Raw genomic sequence first — 17,283 nt, forward strand, 5'->3', positions numbered from 1 at the left:
CACACACACACACACACACACACACACACACACACACACACACACACCAGTTTCTGGTCCCCTTATGCAGCTTTTTTTTCCCCCACAGCCATTCTGATCCCTGGTATATCACTAACATCTAGAGAAAAGCCTGACACATGGCTAGCACTCAGTAAATCTCTGTAAAATAAATCGAAACATGGAGGCAGAAATAAAGAGTTAAAAGATTTGAGAGAGTGTGAGGATGTGTGTGTTCGATGGTTCAAAGAAAGAAAATCACTCTGACAGACGCAGAGAAACTTGGAGCAAAGAAGCCTTCCAAAGGTAAAGAAGAGACTTGGTTAACAGCGAGCAACTAGAAAAAGTGACAGACTTGAAGGATGGAAAGTTGACAAAGAAAAAAAAAAGGTTATGGGCCAGAAGAAAATTTAGGCTGAGAGGAAAGGGATAAAACAGTCGCAGATAGCATGAGGGCTGAGAAGAGGAAGTGCGTGAATAGGACAGGAGGAGAGTTACAGATAGGCGAGGTCAAGAGGAAGGGTGAGACTGTACAAGGGTGGAGGAATAGATCACAGGGAAGGGGTGGAGGCCACGGTTATGTCACAAAGCTGTTCTTGTTCAAATGTAAGACCTAATAGTCCTGAAAAAGATACACATCATATGCCTTTATTTCCAAAACGTGACTTACAAAGTCTTAAAACACTAAGATATGTACATCTGTTGTTATCACTTTGAATGCTCAAATTCCCCACTGCAGAAATGCTTGAGTTTAAATTAATGAAATCTGAATTTTTTTATTTCATTCCTTAACACTACTGTTAGGCATTTGCCATGAAAGAGATGAAACAAGGTAGAAGTGGGTGATTACAGTACAGTATTTGTAATCTACTCATCATCATTCTGCTTTGCCAGCTTATAGAACTGGGCAACCTGGACTTCCCTCATTAGGAAAAGAGTGTAATACTGTTTGCCTTTAAATTTGAAAAAGCAAAGTAAAAACAGTTATCAGTTTTAATATAAAGCCTACTGACTCTTTGAAAAGATTAATAAGAACCTGAAATAGAGATTAAAGTGTTTCTTTGTTTTTTTAATTTATTTTATTTATTTTTGCTGTGTTGGGTCTTCGTTTCTGTGCCAGGGCTTTCTCTAGTTGTGGCAAGCAGGGGCCACTCTTCATGGTGGTGCGCGGGCCTCTCACTATCGCAGCCTCTCTTGTTGTGGAGCACAGGCTCCAGACGCGCAGGCTCAGTAGCTGTGGCTCGCGGGCCCAGTTGCTCCGCAGCATGTGGGATCTTCCCGGACCGGGGCACGAACCCGTGTCCCCTGCATTAGCAGGCAGATTCTCAACCACTGCGCCACCAGGGAAGCCCTAAAGTGTTTCTTGAATCACACCAAGTTAATATTGAGCTTATGCAAATTTTTAAACTTTCTTTTAATTTTCTGAGCATTCTTCAATATAGTATAAAATCCTCTAAAAATGTACACAGTATTATGACTAAAAGAATGACTTTATATATCTATATTCTCAGCTATATAATAAACCTACTGAATATTTAAAAATCAAAATACACTTAAAACTAACAGAAATTTTGGAATCAAGATTTTTAAATAACTTTCCAAGTTCAGTTTTATGGCCACGCTATCCAGGCAGAGATGAAACAAACATAACAGTATGATGTGTGAATTTATGCACTGCTCACTAAAAGCTGGCCAGATGCCATTTTATCATTGATAGAGTAGCTTCAAATTCCACTCAGAGTGCAACTGCAGTTGCGCTGAATCCAGCAGTAAAAGCATGCCTGCATGTTATTACGGGAAATAGTGGAAAATTTCACAGGCTGACATCCAGAATGTCTGTGGTTCTTTTTCATATTTCTTTCTTCCTGCAAAGCAGTTATTAGACCAGTAGTTGGATTTTTTTTTTAAGCTGGAAATTTCCACTGGTTTTTTTAAATGAGGCTTCTTAAATGTAAGTTGCAAAATGTTCCAAAATCCCAGCATGACAAAAAGAATAAATCAGACAGAAAAGAATTAAAATACATATGTTCAAATTAGGGTAAGGGGACTGGTTAGTAAATTAAGGTGTCACTCTATTCGAGTAAAGAAAAAGAAGTGTCTGGGAAGATAGGTGATTTAAGGTTACAATAATGTAATATTAATACTAACTGTGGGGCTTCCCTGGTGGCGCAGTGGTTGAGAGTCCGCCTGCCGATGCAGGGGACATGGGTTCGTGCCCCGGTCCGGGAAGATCCCACATGCTGCGGAGCAGCTAGGCCCGTGAGCCATGGCCGCTGAGCCTGCGCGTCCGGAGCCTGTGCTCCGCAACGGGAGAGGCCACAACAGTGAGAGGCCCGCGTACGGCCAAAAAAAAAAAAAATGGGCAAAAGATATGAACAGACACTTCACCAGAAAAGATATACCAATGGCAAGTAAGCACATAAAAATATATTCAACATCATTAGTCATTAGGAAAACTCAAAGCCACAATGAGCTACCACTATATACCCACTAGAATGGCACGCATCAGAAAGACTCACCATACCAAGTGCTGATGAGGATGTGAAACAACCTGAACTATCATACACTGCTGGGAGAAATATATAATGGTACAATCGTGTTGAGAAACAAGTGGCAGTTTCTTAAAATTTTTAAATGTTAAACATACACTTAGCATATAACCCAGCCATGCCATTCCTGGACACTTACTCAAAAGTAATGAAAGCATTTGTTCACACAAAGCCTTGCAACACAAATGTCATAAAAGCTCTATTTTTGATAACCAAAAACTGGACACAACCCAACTGTTTAATAGGTGAATGGATAAATAACTTGTGATATACCTATACAACGCAATAGTACTAAACAATAAAAAATGAAACTATTAACATATGCAACATGAATAAATCTCTAAATAACTATAAGTGAAAGAAGCCAGCCTCCCCCAAAGAAAATGTACATACTATATGTATAATTCCATATATTAAAAGTTCTCAAAAATACAAGTTAATCTTTAGTAACACCAAGCAGATCAGTAATTGCCTGAAGATGGGGGAGGGATGGATTACAAAGGGATACAGGAGGGATCAGATTTTGGACTTCAAAGGTAACAGGTGTTTCCGTTATTGTAATTATGACGGATTCATGGGTAGACATACACATCAAAACCCAAATTGTACAATTTAAATATATGCAATTAATTGTCAATTACACCTCAAAGTTGGAGAAAAAAAGAAAACAGCAAACTATAGTGATAGAAAGCAGAACAGTGGATGATTGAATACAAAACCCCGAACAGGACTGAACGCAAATGAGCAAGAACTTTCTGGGGTGATGGAAATGTTCTGTATCCTGATTATGGTGATGGTAAAACCGTTTACATTCATCAAAACTCAAGCTGCGGGCTTCCCTGGTGGCACAGTGGTTGAGAATCTGCCTGCCAATGCAGGGGACACAGGTTCGAGTCCTGGTCTGGGAAGATCCCACATGCCGCGGAGCAACTGGGCCCGTGAGCCAAAATTACTGAGCCTGCGTGTCTGGAGCCTGTGCTCCGCAACAAGGGAGGCCGCGATAGTGAGAGGCCCCCACTTGCCACACTAGAGAAAGCCCTCGCACAGAAACAAAGACCCAACACAGCCATAAATAAATAAATAAATTTAAATCATATGGGCTTCTAAGAAGACCTCTGCTTAAAATAAAAAAAAAAACACCTCAAGCTGCACACTTAAAATGACTGAATTTTATTATAAGTAAATTACACCTCAATAAAGCAGATTTCTAAAATTTAAAACAGCATACCCAAATGTTACCTAGGTACATTTTAAACAACTTTAAATATACTAAAAGGAACAAATATATACAGTTACAACATATTGTAGTCTATCACACCTCATTAATCTATGCTACCAGTTTGACATCCTAACTGGGTTTTTTTTTTTTTTTACATTTTTTAATTTTTATGTATTTTTTTATTTTATGTTAAAGAAAAACAAAAAAGCACTAGAAGAAACACATGAAAAGATTTTTTTAATTTCTCAAACTATAAAATTTGATGCCACTATATATTACTCAGAGATGAGGGAATCAGGCACTTCACACACTGCTGGTGGATTTGTCAATTGATACAACCTCTAAAGGGAGCAAGCTGCAGTATCTATAAAAAGTTTAAATTCATAGTCTTTTTTTTTTTTTTTTTGCGGTATGCGGGCCTCTCACTGTTGTGGCCTCTCCCGTTGCGGAGCACAGGCTCCGGACGCGCAGGCACAGTGGCCCTGACTCACGGGCCCAGCCGCTCGGCGGCATGTGGGATCTTCCCAGGTCAGGGCATGAATCCGTGTCCCCTGCATCGGCAGGCGGACTCTCAACCACTGTGCCACCAGGGAAGCCCCTCATAGTCTTTAAAGTAGCATTCTCCATCTACAAATTTTTATATACTTCATAACAAAACATGAGAACAAAGAAACATGTATGAATACACTTACAGCTTTGTTTGTAGTAATATGAAACTGGAAAAATTATGATATATCCATACAGTGGGACACTGTGTAACCATTAGAAAGAACTTAGTAGCTATAAATATAGATATGAAACCTCTCCAAGATCATTTAAAAAGTATACAGTCCAGAAGAGGGCTTCTGAGCGCCAGTTACATTGGTGTTCATTTTATGAAAATTTATCAGACTGTACTGTGCACTTTTCTGAATGTATATTACACTTCAATATAAAGTTTTTCCCAAAACATGGGAGAAATTCATTAAACTTAAAGTTTTTAAGCACATGCATTTATATGCCTAGAGTAACAATGGTTGCCTCTGGGCAGGGGATAGGGAAGTCAGCTGAGGAAGGTGCCTTACTTTCCACTGTATATCCTTTGGTACCTTTTGAATTTATCCCATGTGCACCTGTTACATATTTCAAAAAATATTTCTGAACTGAGACCATCTTGAACTGTATCTATGTATGAGTTGGGTTTTTTTAATACAGAAATAAACTCGAGGCAGAGATGGATTTAGGTCCATAATAGCTCTTCATAACCGAATTTCAAATTTTATACTCATTACAAGTTTCACCTTCACTGTCCTTATAACCGGTAAGCAGTTTAAATTTCAACCTAGAAAATAAATTTTAAAAGACTCACCTTTTCTACTTTGAATAGGGTTTTGTGTATGACTTCATCTGAAGAAGAAAAAAAGGGCTCTGCATCAAAAAACCCAGACTATTAAATGAGATCATGTACATGCAGCACAGAACAAGGTCCAGGCACACAGGCAATCGATAAATGGTAGCTTTTATCTTTCATATCTAAGAATATGAATCAGAACACAGGAAAGGGAATTTTATTCGGGTAAGAGGGGGAAGGTAGAGCAAAGGAGACAACTGCAACTAAAGTATAAGATACACAGATACGGGAATTCCTTGGCAGTCCAGTGGTTAGGACTCTGAGCTCTCACTGCTGAGGGCCAGGGTTCAATCCCTGGTCAGGGAACTTGGATCCCACAAGCCATGTGGCACAGCCAAAAAAATAATAATAATAATAAAAATAAAGTATAAGATATACAGATAGAATTAAGGAGATGATGCTGGAAATGTAGATTAGAGTCATATTATGAAAGGCTATGGGAACTCCACAGGAGTTCAGTTGCAAACTCTGAGACAAAGAACAACAGAAGATCTCATGCCTTCAAGCAGTCAAACAACATGAAAGGACAAAAAAAGAGAAACAGTCACTCTCATGGACAAAAGGTGAGAGCATTAGTATAACCTCTTTGGAGGTAACTGGGTAAGTGGTATTAAAGTTTTAAATGTACGTTTCTTTTGATTCAAAAATTTCATTTCTAAGACTTCTGTACTAAAACATACTCATACCAGCACACAGATCTACATATAGTTCACTGTAGCATCATTCAAAATAATAAAAGATTGGAAACAGCAATGAGGAACTGGTTAAATAAATTATATCCATTCATACAATGGAATATTATACAGCCTTTTTAAAATATGAGATATAGAAGGCTCTCCAAGTTCTTTTGCTAAATAAAAATAGTGGAAGCTCCCATTTGTTAATTAAAAAGGGAGGGTGAGAGAATAGAAAAAAAGAAACTAAAGAGACATCCATAATCCCATGTACAGAATTATCCTCTAACAGTAGTAGCCTTGGTGTGGGGCGGGGGGGGTAGCTATAATGACCAAAGACCTAGGGGTAGCAGGAGCCTTACTTTCACTTTTTCACATATATATATATATATTTATTTTTTTTTTTTTTTTTTTTTTTTCAGCAGCCATGGCTCACGGGCCCAGCCGCTCCGCCACATGTGGGATCTTCCAGGACCAGGGCACAAACCTGTGTCCCCTGCATCGGCAGGCGGACTCTCAACCACTGCGCCACCAGGGAAGCCCTCACATATATTTTTAAATGAAATTTTTTAAACATTATAATTTTATGTTAAGTAAACACTACAGAATAAAAGAATTGGGCAAGGGAGAAGATTAGAAGCAGCAATTAGTTCCGTTCAGATCTACTCCATCTCCTCCATGAAGTTTCCTTAACAATCCCAGCTGAAAATGACCTTTTCTTCCTCTGAACTTCTGAACCACTTTATGTTGCTGCAACTATGTTTTTTCAATTATACTCATTTCTCAGCTAGACTGTAAACTCCTAGATCACAAAGGGATTTTAATGCCCACAACACTTAACACAATTCTTTGAAGAACAGTGGTACTGAATAAAAACATTTGAGCAACTTACAGAAGGACTGCTCGGTCCTAGGGCAAGTGGCAAATAAGAATGTGGTATTCTAAGGCCCAGACACGATTTATCTGGGCCAACTCTTTGAGGGAGACACAAGTCCCAAGCAAACCGTTAGGACTCTAATTTTATCTCGATTTCCAAGTAGAAAATTTGACTTGAGAGCTGAACTCTAGAAACTTTCACATTCAAACACCAAGCATTTGGGGGGGACTTAAAGTGAGTATCACTGAAAAGAGGATTTTAAAAGCTTATAAAAGTAATGGTCCCTATCTCAAAGAATAGACAATTTGACTGAATCCGTCCTACCAATCAATAAATACTGGCTCTTGGTCTTCCCTGCTGGCACAGTGGTTATGAATCCACCTGTCAAGGCAGGAGACACGGGTTTGAGCCCTCGTCCAGGAAGATCCCACATGCCCCGGAGCAACTAAGCCCATGCACCACAACTACAGAGCCGCGTGCCACAACTACTGAAGCCCACGTGCCTAGAGCCCACGCACCACAACAAAGAGTAGCCCCCGCTTGCCGCAACTAGAGAAAAGCTCGCACACAGCAGCTAGGACCCAATGCAGCCAAAAATAAATAAATAAATTTTTAAAATAATAAAATGAAATAAAAAATTTAAAACTCCCTTAAAAATATAAATACTCATGCACAGAAGGAGATAATTAAGATTCATATCAGGAAATAAGAGGTATATTTTCAGTTGTGGTAGTCTGGGAAATTTACTTAAATGAGATAGGATCTGAGCCGGGCCTTATGACTAGACTAGATAGCAAGGGAGAAGAGCAGAAAAAATCAGCATGACTGAAACAAGGGGCAACAAAAGTGGGAAAGATTGATTTAAAAAAAAAAAAAAAGACTGTGATAAGAACTGAACATTAGGTTAAGGAATTTGGATTGTACTCTGCAGATTTTTAAGCAAAAAATGTGATCAAAATGTTTAAAAAGTTTAAACTGGCAGAAGAACAGGAGTAGCGAAAGGGCAGAGACTAACTGGAAAGCTATTATAGTAATCTAGAAATAAAGGGTCTGGACTCCTTTTAGAAACTGGAATGAAAATATATTTAAGAAAAATGTATCAATAGGAGTCTACAAAAGCAAAATCAGGGCTTCCCTGGTGGCGCAGTGGTTGAGAGTCCGCCTGCCGATGCAGGGGACACGGGTTCGTGCCCCAGTCCGGGAAGATCCCACATGCCGCGGAGCGGCTGGGCCCGTGAGCCATGGCCGCTGAGCCTGCGCGTCCGGAGCCTGTGCTCCGCAACGGGGGGAGGCCACAACAGTGAGAGGCCCACGTACCGCAAAAAAAAAAAAAAAAAAAAAAGCAAAATCACATGACTGAATTTTTTTATATATAAATGTATTTATTTATTTATTTTTGGCTGCGTTGGGTCTTTGTTGCTGTGCGCAGGCTTTCTCTAGCTGCGGCGAGCGGGGGCTACTCTTCGTTGCGGTGGGCGGGCTTCTCATTGCGGTGGCTTCTCTTGTTGCGCAGCATGGGCTCTAGGCACGTGGGCTTTAGTAGTTGTGGCATGCGAGCTCAGCAGTTGTGGCTCTCCCGCTCCAGAGCGCAGGCTCAGTAGTTGTGGCACACGAGCTCAGCTGCTCCACGGCATGTGGGATCTTCCTGGACCAGGGCTCGAACCTGAGTCCCCTGCATTGGCAGGCAGATTCTTAACCACTGCACCACCAGGGAAGCCCCCATAACTGAATATTTAAATAATCAAGTCTTGAAATGTTTTATCTCTGCACTCTTGCTAATGATTTCTCACCAAGAGGAACTGTGCTCTCTCCATAATAAAATCATAGTCATTCTTCAAAGCCCTGCATCCTGATCACCTGGTCCCTTTCCTCCACTGAACTTCTCCAAGATCTTTATAGGCAAAACAGATTACCTTGTTCTGAAGTGATGTGAGTACCTGATTGATTGTGTGCACTTGGAGGTCAAAACCTTTTTAACTCTGAGTGCCTTAAATAGTACAAGCTTAATAAACACTGATTAAGTATGTGTGTTTATGGGGGAGTGGGCAGCAGCCAAGCAGTAGCCAATTAAAGATGACTGAAGCTATAAAAAAAAATGATTGAAGCTTAAGGCCTCAGAGGTAAGAGAACAGTAGAATGAAAGTCAGTTTTAGAAGTCACATGTGGGAGCTATTTTGTACTATGGTTAAAAAAAAGGGAGACTGAAGGTACTGGGCAAGTTCATGATTTCAGGTTCACCTAATTTGGGGCCCACACACCTAAGGCTTCCACCATTCTCGATGTGGTTATGCACTTTGAAAGTAGCTTCCTGAATTAACGTTACTGGTTCCCAGCGAAATTATGTGTAAAACTTAATATACTAATAGTCCTGTCTCATATGAAAAGACACCACTGACCCTCCAACAGATGCAATGTGTGTGTGGAGTTATTTCGCTCACTTAGTGAAGTTAGATTTTCCTAGATGCAGCCAAACACTTGCTCTGACAGCACTGGAGCCGACTCTCTTGGATGGGATGAAAGTACTGTCATAAAACACAACCACCACCAGGCAGGTAAAAGAGGAGAGAGATGAGTCTGGTTGGAGCAGAGAGTGTGTAGACTAAATTTAGACACAATCTGGTTAAGAGAAAACTGGGTTATCCTTAAAGTATTTTCAAATACAGTTGCCAAATTTCAATCTAGAAACGAAACCAAGCTGATGTAGCTACTCTACAGAGTGACTTAAATTCAATAATCCATTTCACTGATGACAGCTTTACTGAGAGTAAAGAAAATATGACTTCATTTTCTTACACCAGAAGGAAGAGGTTGAAGAGTCTCTCCCTCCCGGCCCCCAACACACACACACAACACAAATTTTGCCCTTGTAGCATATATTACTATGGTGAAGTCAGAATCTCAAAGTCATCCTGTCCCCAGACTCATGAGTCAGCACAGAAACCTGCATCTTCACACCATTATCTGGCATAAACTGCTCAATCCATTTAATATTTGACCAAAAAAAAAAATTTTAAGGCCATTCTACATATCTATACGATGTTTTAAGTTTATAGGATTTTCTAATACAAGGAACCTTGGAAGATCATATACTCCACCTCTTTGTGTTATAAATTTAAAAGCAGACCTAGAGAGGTTGATTTGCAATCTCAGAGTACAAACTTGCAAATTATTCTCAAACTCTTCACTGGTACTATTCTTTTCAAAATAACAAGCTAACAAATGATACTGCTCAGGTAACAAAGGGGGAAATATTTAAAGGATTTCACATGTAGGGTTTTTTTTAAATTAAAATTGTTTTAAAACTGGGCATATGCTCACACTGCTCTTTCTACCAATAACAACTCTTTTATAAAAATGTCAGTTTTGGACACTTAGATTTTGATAAACATTTCCTCTCAAAGTAAAAATTACTTGGTTTTAGATTTCACTTAAACAGAAGAGCAAAGAATATTTACTCTAAAAGTCTCCCCCCTCCCCTTTTCTTGTATGTTAAAACCCTTTCTTCCCCTTCCCCAAGCTTTCTCCTCTTTTGTACTCAAGTTCTCAAATGCACAAGATGGAGGAACAATACCACAATACAACTGCAGGCTTCCTGCCTACTAGTCAGTCATTATTCTTAAGACTTGAGAACTTTCAAAACACTGGTTGGGTTGCTTTGAAATTCCCTCTTTCAGATTTTCCCTCCTTCATGGGACATCTATTTAAAAGAATGACTTCAAAAATGTTTTGCTGCACCCAATCAAAATGCTCTAAGCAAACTAAAAATGTTAGCTTTAGATATGAAGGTAGGATGTAAATGCCTGAAGTTTGACAAACACCAATCTAAAACTAGAGGACAGAAAGAAAAAAGTGTATTTCTGGCCAAGCATAAGAACAGTATTCTTCTCATGTTTATTAACCCTATTTCTGAAAAATTCCACATTTATATGGAAGAATCTTAAAGATTACATTACCATCTCGTTCTTTTTAACAATACCATATAGAAATCTAAAGGTCTAAAACTACATTGAGCTGAACAGAAAAGGGTTACCTTAATTATTGCTGACAAAGAATAGTTCACACTAAAATGAGGTATATTTTATTTTTAAAATTTTCAGGGGCAGAAAAAAATGACCAGCAGCAGTCACCTGGAAACCTGGGGAATTTCCCATTTCCTATGACCACACTTGGATCGTGGCAGTAGTACTTACTAATAAACTTATTTGGTTGTTGAGATAAACTAATGGAGCTACTCTAGACAGAGACATGGGGGGAGGATGGGGGATAAATTATCTGCCCAGCTCACAGTGGGTTCCTTTTTAAAGGCAAAAGCATTAAAAATGAAGGTGAAACACACTGGCACATGAGTAACAACTTGTCAAACTGTTACAATAAACAGTTTGCCATAAGAAACAAATAAAAAATTTTCCCACATCTCTAACAAAAACAAAAAGACCAATTTATTTCAAACAATATTCAATAAAGCTCAATCCCAGTACAACAAAATAATTTAGCTAGTCCCCTGGAGTTTGTTATAATGGGATTTAACCTGTACACTCAACGTTCAATTAACCATGAGGCTTATCCTAATTGAGGATTATGCTGACTTCTGCAGTCCTTTCCCATCTATCCAGCTACCACTCCTACTCAGCTGCCATAGCTACCAAAAGCAAAGCCGCAGGGAGCAGTAGATTATCCATTACTATGTGATACCCAGGCCAATATTCTCTCACCATGTGGATGATGAAGAGGTTAAATTTAGTAATCTAGTCAGCCTACTTTCCAAAAAGTGAAGTTTCATAACCCTCACTTGCAGTCTCTAACTAAAGAGATTAAAATTTTCTGAATTCCTTCATAGGTGAACAGTAAAATCACACTCTTTCCTAGAACATATCAATAAAAAATATTAACAGAAAGAAAAAATAGGACACTGATGTTCCTAATGAAAAATAGGAAAAGGGACAAACAGGAAACACTAGTCCATTTGCTCTTAGAGCATTCTTTGAAACAGGTAAAGCCTCTGTGCCAGTTAGGTCAGACTTCTTTCCTTTTCCTCTAGGCCACAAAGTTTACTACACAGGTAGTTAAATAAACCTTTATTACTGTCCCTCTGTAAATTGACCTAGACCAAAGAACCTACCAAACTGAGTTATACTGACGAAATTGGGAACTGGCAGTATGTAGTCTACGATTATCCGGTTTGTGGATAAATCAGCCTTCTAGACACTGCAGGTCTTCCTTTCAACTCCTGCTGTGTATCTTCTGGCAATTTTCCTGTTCATTTAACAACTTTCCACCAGAAGATTGGAAAGGGAAAGGCGATTAAATTCAAGTCAATTCCATCATTTGTTAGGGAGCTGAAAATAAGGTTAGGCTCTAGATAAATTATATCCTTAACCCAAAATAATCTTCTCCCAGAAACCCTGTCAGAAAACCAATGGGCCAAATGAATTTACCTAGCTATCATTAACAAAGTGAAGGAATAAACCTCAGTACAATCGAACCCCTCCTCCACCTGAACTGTAAAAGGTTCATTTTGTAATCCCCTCCCCCACCCCAAAAAGCACTCATAAAGGAAAAGAAAATGCCTACATTTTACTGCAGCACTCAACCTCAATGCTATCCCTGAGAATCTAAACTACCATACACTCACCTATTTCCTTAAAGTGTTGAACTGTGAGGAAAAAGAAAAGTTAACATACATTTCCAATACTAATTTCCTGCTCCCAGAGCTTTAACCACTCAATAATGCAAAAAAGGAATATTCTACACCACAGAGTAAATTCAAACCAAACTGGGACAGGTACTCCCTAGTTTAACCTTTGAGAAACTCCAGTTCCTCTTCAATCATGATCAACAACTCTTGTTTTTCTAGGCCTAGGTAGCATTTAAAGAGTAACAATTGTGTTAAAGTGTGGTCACTTGGCTGTGTAGACAGCCACTGGAGGCTATATTCATTCTAAACTTGCAACAAATTAAAAGTTTGCAAAAGTAGTCCACATCCTCTGGCCAAGGCTTGAAATTATACAGTCTAAAAAAATTGTAGAAAGAAACCCTAAAGCCGTTTATTTTAACACCAATTAGGGATAGGACAATAGGAGTTTGGGTTTTTTATCTTACCCTATTGTCCAAGCTAAAATATAAGTCATTCTTTTAGAAGACTTCTCAAAAACCTACTAGTCTTCAAGTTAAAAGGAACTATTCTATATAGAATTATACTACTAATGCTCAAAGGACTGAATTTAAAAGAAAAATAAACCTCTTTATCTTTAATATGTCCCTGACATAGTAAGAAAGTTTACTTCAAATGACCAATCAAGAAGGCATTGGTAAGTAATCATTTCAGCAACTATTTTTTATTTACGTGACTCCTAGAAAAAGGGTCCAGGGTCCAACAGAACGTTCACTCTTTATTGAATGAATTCTAATTTATTTGCTTGGGGGTGGGGGATGGCGATGTATAGAAATAATTTCTATATGGGGAAAACACAGCATACTCACTTTCAAAATATATTTAATATAATCCCTAATCTCCTAATCTTTAATATCATTGAATTTTTTTAATGAAGTTAGTGTTGATAAATTTAAAACCAGCATTCTAAAACATTTTTTTTTAATCCTGTTAATTATACTACGGTTGTTATGCATTTTCAAAGCCTCTGTAGTGAAGGAATATTTTATGGTAGAAACATTTCCTGTAACTGCTCTAGAAACATTACAGCTTCCCACTTAGTCCACAATCCTCATGTCCGATATGTACTTGTATATACCAGAAGCTATGCCCTTTTTTTAATGCTGATTAGACAGTTAAGTCATTTCTATCGATACATAAAATTCCCCTATAATTTAGGATCGCAGGCAATCTAGATTACTACTCATTTAAATGCAGAACCTGAAGCAACCTCCAGTAACAGAAGCTATAGTGTTCAATATCATTTTACATGTTACAGAGGCTTCATCTTACATACAAACAATGAACCCTGGCAGGGTTCTTCACCCTAAAGCCCCACAGATTGTTATTTCCTTAAGGGTGCTAATAGATCAGGCAACATAAGCAGTAAGTTTGGAAGAGCTTTTCTAATAGCCATCGACAATTGTTGAAGACAGTAAAGAGAAAGCAGTATTCCCACCCCATCTTCCTTTTCTTTGGTTCATTCTTTTTCCCTGCTTTTGGTATCCAACAGGGGTGTGTTTCGAATGAAAATTCTTTAATTATTCCAAAAACCAAGAATACTCTAGAAACCAGTAACAGTCGTTGCTTCCTGGGAATGGGAACTGGAGGGTTTAGAGTAGGACAGAGGTTCGTTTTTCTTTTTGTACCCTCCCAGTTGTCCCTAGACCAGTTATATTGGGTATAACCTATCCTAAACTAACAAGCAATAACTGAATTTGTTTTCAAGAACACAAACTTACAGATTTCCATTTCACATTTTGGTTTATGCGTCAATCACAAGACTTACGATTTTTTTTTTTCCTCCCATCCTCTAAATAACCTGCTGCAACAAATAAGTGATGCGTTCCTGCAGCCAGGGACCAGTTAGGTGGATCCGAGACCAGGCGTCTGAATCAAGGAGATGAAGCAATCTCACTCAATACTACCAGCACTCTCACTCATCTCATTCAACTCCATTTCAAACCGCTGCAGCGAGACACAGCTGGTACTTGCCTTCCTGTTTCTTTACGGTACGGGCTTAATAACAAAAACAGGTTGGCTTTGAAGCGCTGCTGCTCAAAAAGTGCAAGAAGGAAGTCTTCACATTCGGGAAGGAGAGAGAAAAAAAAAAAAGTTCCGACTTCGAGAGAATTTCAGACCTTTCGTGTCTTTCCATTTGAGAAGCCCCAACTCCTACTGCTAGTGAGATTTCGAGACGATGCTCTCTGCCTCTCACAGCTGCTCTTTTGGTTAACTTTTCCACCCTGAGTGCCCTCAAACTGCCTAGGAAGCAACTAAGCCCTCCAACTACTCGTGGGTTGTTTTTCTAAAGCATGTTTAAGACAAACTACTTAAACCATCACAAATTGAATCAATGTACGTAAGAAGATTAGAGATGGAGACAAGAAAAAAAGAGTAATAATAAAGACAGCCCAATCCCAAATTTAATTCACTAACTTCCACTTGCCATTTCCCAGCCTTCACACCCGAGGTAGCAAAATGCCTTTTTACTGAGAAAAACTGCTGAGAACCTACCCGTGCCCAAAATGGAAATCCCGCAGATAATTCGTGTTAAAATATTTAAAATGCCCAAGTGCAGGAGGAAACACGGCAACAAAATCCAACCCGATTCTCAATACGACTTGGAGGCTGGGCTGGGGGTGAGCGGGGGGTCTGTGCGGCTCCCCCCCCCCGATTCTTCCGAATAACTACGAGACGCCGAGGCAGCGGGAGGAGGGGTCGCGGGGAGCTTTCAAAAGCACCCCGAGGGCTGCGGGAGGGTAAAACTTTAGGGACAGGCGGGAAAAATGGACCCCCGCGGTCCCCCCAAAACTCCTCGGGGTGACCCCTCCACGCGGGGACCCCCCTCGCACTCCCAAGCCAGCTGCCGCCTAACCTCGACACCCCTCCTCCGGCCGCGGGCCGCCCCCAGGCTGCGGGGAAGCGGCGCGGCCCCGACACGCCGAAACTATCTCCGCGCGCCCCCCGCACGGCGCGTCCCGCAGCGCCTCGGCGGAGCCGGAGCCGCCGGCTCGCCGCAGCCCGGGAGACTCGCCCTCTTCCCTCCGCCTCGCACTCCACCCCCTTGCCCGCCGCCGCTCTTCCTTTATCTCCACTCACCGCCCGCCGCCATTTTCCTCGCAGCTCGGCTTTAAATCGGAAACTCGCCGCTCAGCACTCAGCCAGCAGCCACTGCAGCCGCCGCCGCCGCCACCACAAACTCAGCAGCCGCAGCCGCCGCCGTTACTGTGGAGGGGCTGAGGCAGTAGCCGCGGGAGCCGAGGCGCGGGGGCCGCCGGGATATGTAGTCTCGCGGCCACGCCCAGCACTACCGGTCCCAGGGGGCCTTGCGCGGCCGGGGCGGTGGGTGGTCCCGCCCGGTCAGGCTTCCGTGGCGCGAGGGCGTGGCCGAGTGGACCCTGGGGCCGCTTTCGCTCACTTACCACCTGGGACCCGCGGCGGGATCCGGGGAACTGGAGTGCAACCCTAGCCTTGTCCTTAATTTTTTCATACTTGTTTTTGTCCAGTAATATCTAACACTTATGGAGCGTTTATTGTGTGCCAAGCACTGATCCTCAAAACAAGCATCCCTTAGGGACCACTGTTAGACTCAGTGTTCAAATGAGCAAACTGAGGCACAAGGTCAGAAGCCACGGGGCTGTTCATTAGATGCTAAAGTCACTGGGTGAAAGGTTGTTGGGCAATAGTATATTCACTATTTATTCAGTCCCAAAGTATAATATCAACCCACGGAGTACACAGCACCTACAAAGGGGAACAGCTGGCTTTGCACTGGGGCGATCTGGCAGACAACACCCTAACCAAGCGATCAAATCACCAGTCACTATCACTTAGCATCACCAATAATGGATCAAATTGAAATTATGCGTCTTCTGATATGATGCAGTGGGGAAAATGTAACGCCCCCTCCGTAGTATTGTTGCCAAAAAACAAAAAAAGCTAACCTGAACATAACTATGAAAAAAACAATTAGGCATATCCAGAATGGTGAGGCATGCTACAAAATGCCTAGCCTGGACTCGTAAAAATATCCAAGCGTGAAAGGTGAGAACCAAATGCAGGGCTTCCCTGGTGGCGCAGTGGTTAGGAATCCACCTGCCAATGCAAGGGACATGTGTTCTAGCCTTGGCCCTGGGAAGATCCCACATGAGGCGGAGCAGCTAAGCTCGTGCACCACAACTACTGAGCCTGCGCTCTAGAGCTTGCCTGCCACAACTACTGAGCCCGCATGCCACAACTACTGAAGCCCGCACGCCTAGAGCCGTTGCTACACAACAAGAGAAGCCACTGCAGTGAGAAGCCCGCACACCACAACGAAGAGAGAGAAGGCCCACGCACGTCAACAAAGACCCAAGGCAGCCAAAAATAAAAATTAATTAATTCTTTTAAAAATGCAATAGGTGGGCCTTGGCTGAATCCAGGTTTTGTTTGTTTATTATAAAAAGGATTTGGGGGGAAATTTTGATATGGACTGTATACTAGATAATAATATTTAATCAGTATTAAATGTCTTGAGCATGACTAGAATAAAATAAATAACCACTTGCTAGCTCCACCACCGCCATTTCCCACCTGGACTACTGCGGTAGCCTCCTCACTGTTCTCCCTGCTTGCATTCCACTCTTTCCCCTGGAGTCTATTCTCAACATAGCAGCCAGAGGGATCCTGGTAAAAACCAAGTCACTTTATGTCTGTCTTCCAAACTCTTTGCAGTTACCTGAAGAGCCCCATACAACCTGTCTCTGCCCTCCCCTCCCCCTTCTAAGCTCATCACCTGCTTCTCATCCACTCATTACTGTATTCCAGGAACACCGGACTCCTTGGGGTCCCTCCAACATACCTAGCACACTCTGGCCTTAAAGATCTTGCATTTGCTATTTCTTCTGCCTAGCTCACTTTTTTCCAGAAAATCCAAATCACTCAC

The 17,283-nt window shown here is 41.1% G+C and overlaps 1 protein-coding gene across 3 annotated transcripts in view; it reads right to left on the reverse strand.

Annotated features, from left to right (window-relative positions):
- NCOA3 (nuclear receptor coactivator 3) overlaps nt 1–15,583 on the reverse strand; it is a 121,068-nt gene extending 105,485 nt beyond the window's left edge. For all 3 annotated transcript variants that reach the window (XM_027078098.1, XM_027078093.1, XM_027078094.1), the window contains exon 1: nt 15,459–15,583. The gene's annotated coding sequence lies outside the window, so the exon portion shown is untranslated. The remainder of the gene's footprint in view (nt 1–15,458) is intronic.
- Nucleotides 15,584–17,283: the final 1,700 nt, after the last annotated feature.

The sequence above is a fragment of the Aethalodelphis obliquidens genome, unplaced genomic scaffold, assembly GCF_003676395.1.
Source record: "Aethalodelphis obliquidens isolate GAN/ISIS:26980383/991018 unplaced genomic scaffold, ASM367639v1 scaffold42, whole genome shotgun sequence".
NCBI lineage: Eukaryota > Metazoa > Chordata > Mammalia > Artiodactyla > Delphinidae > Aethalodelphis > Aethalodelphis obliquidens.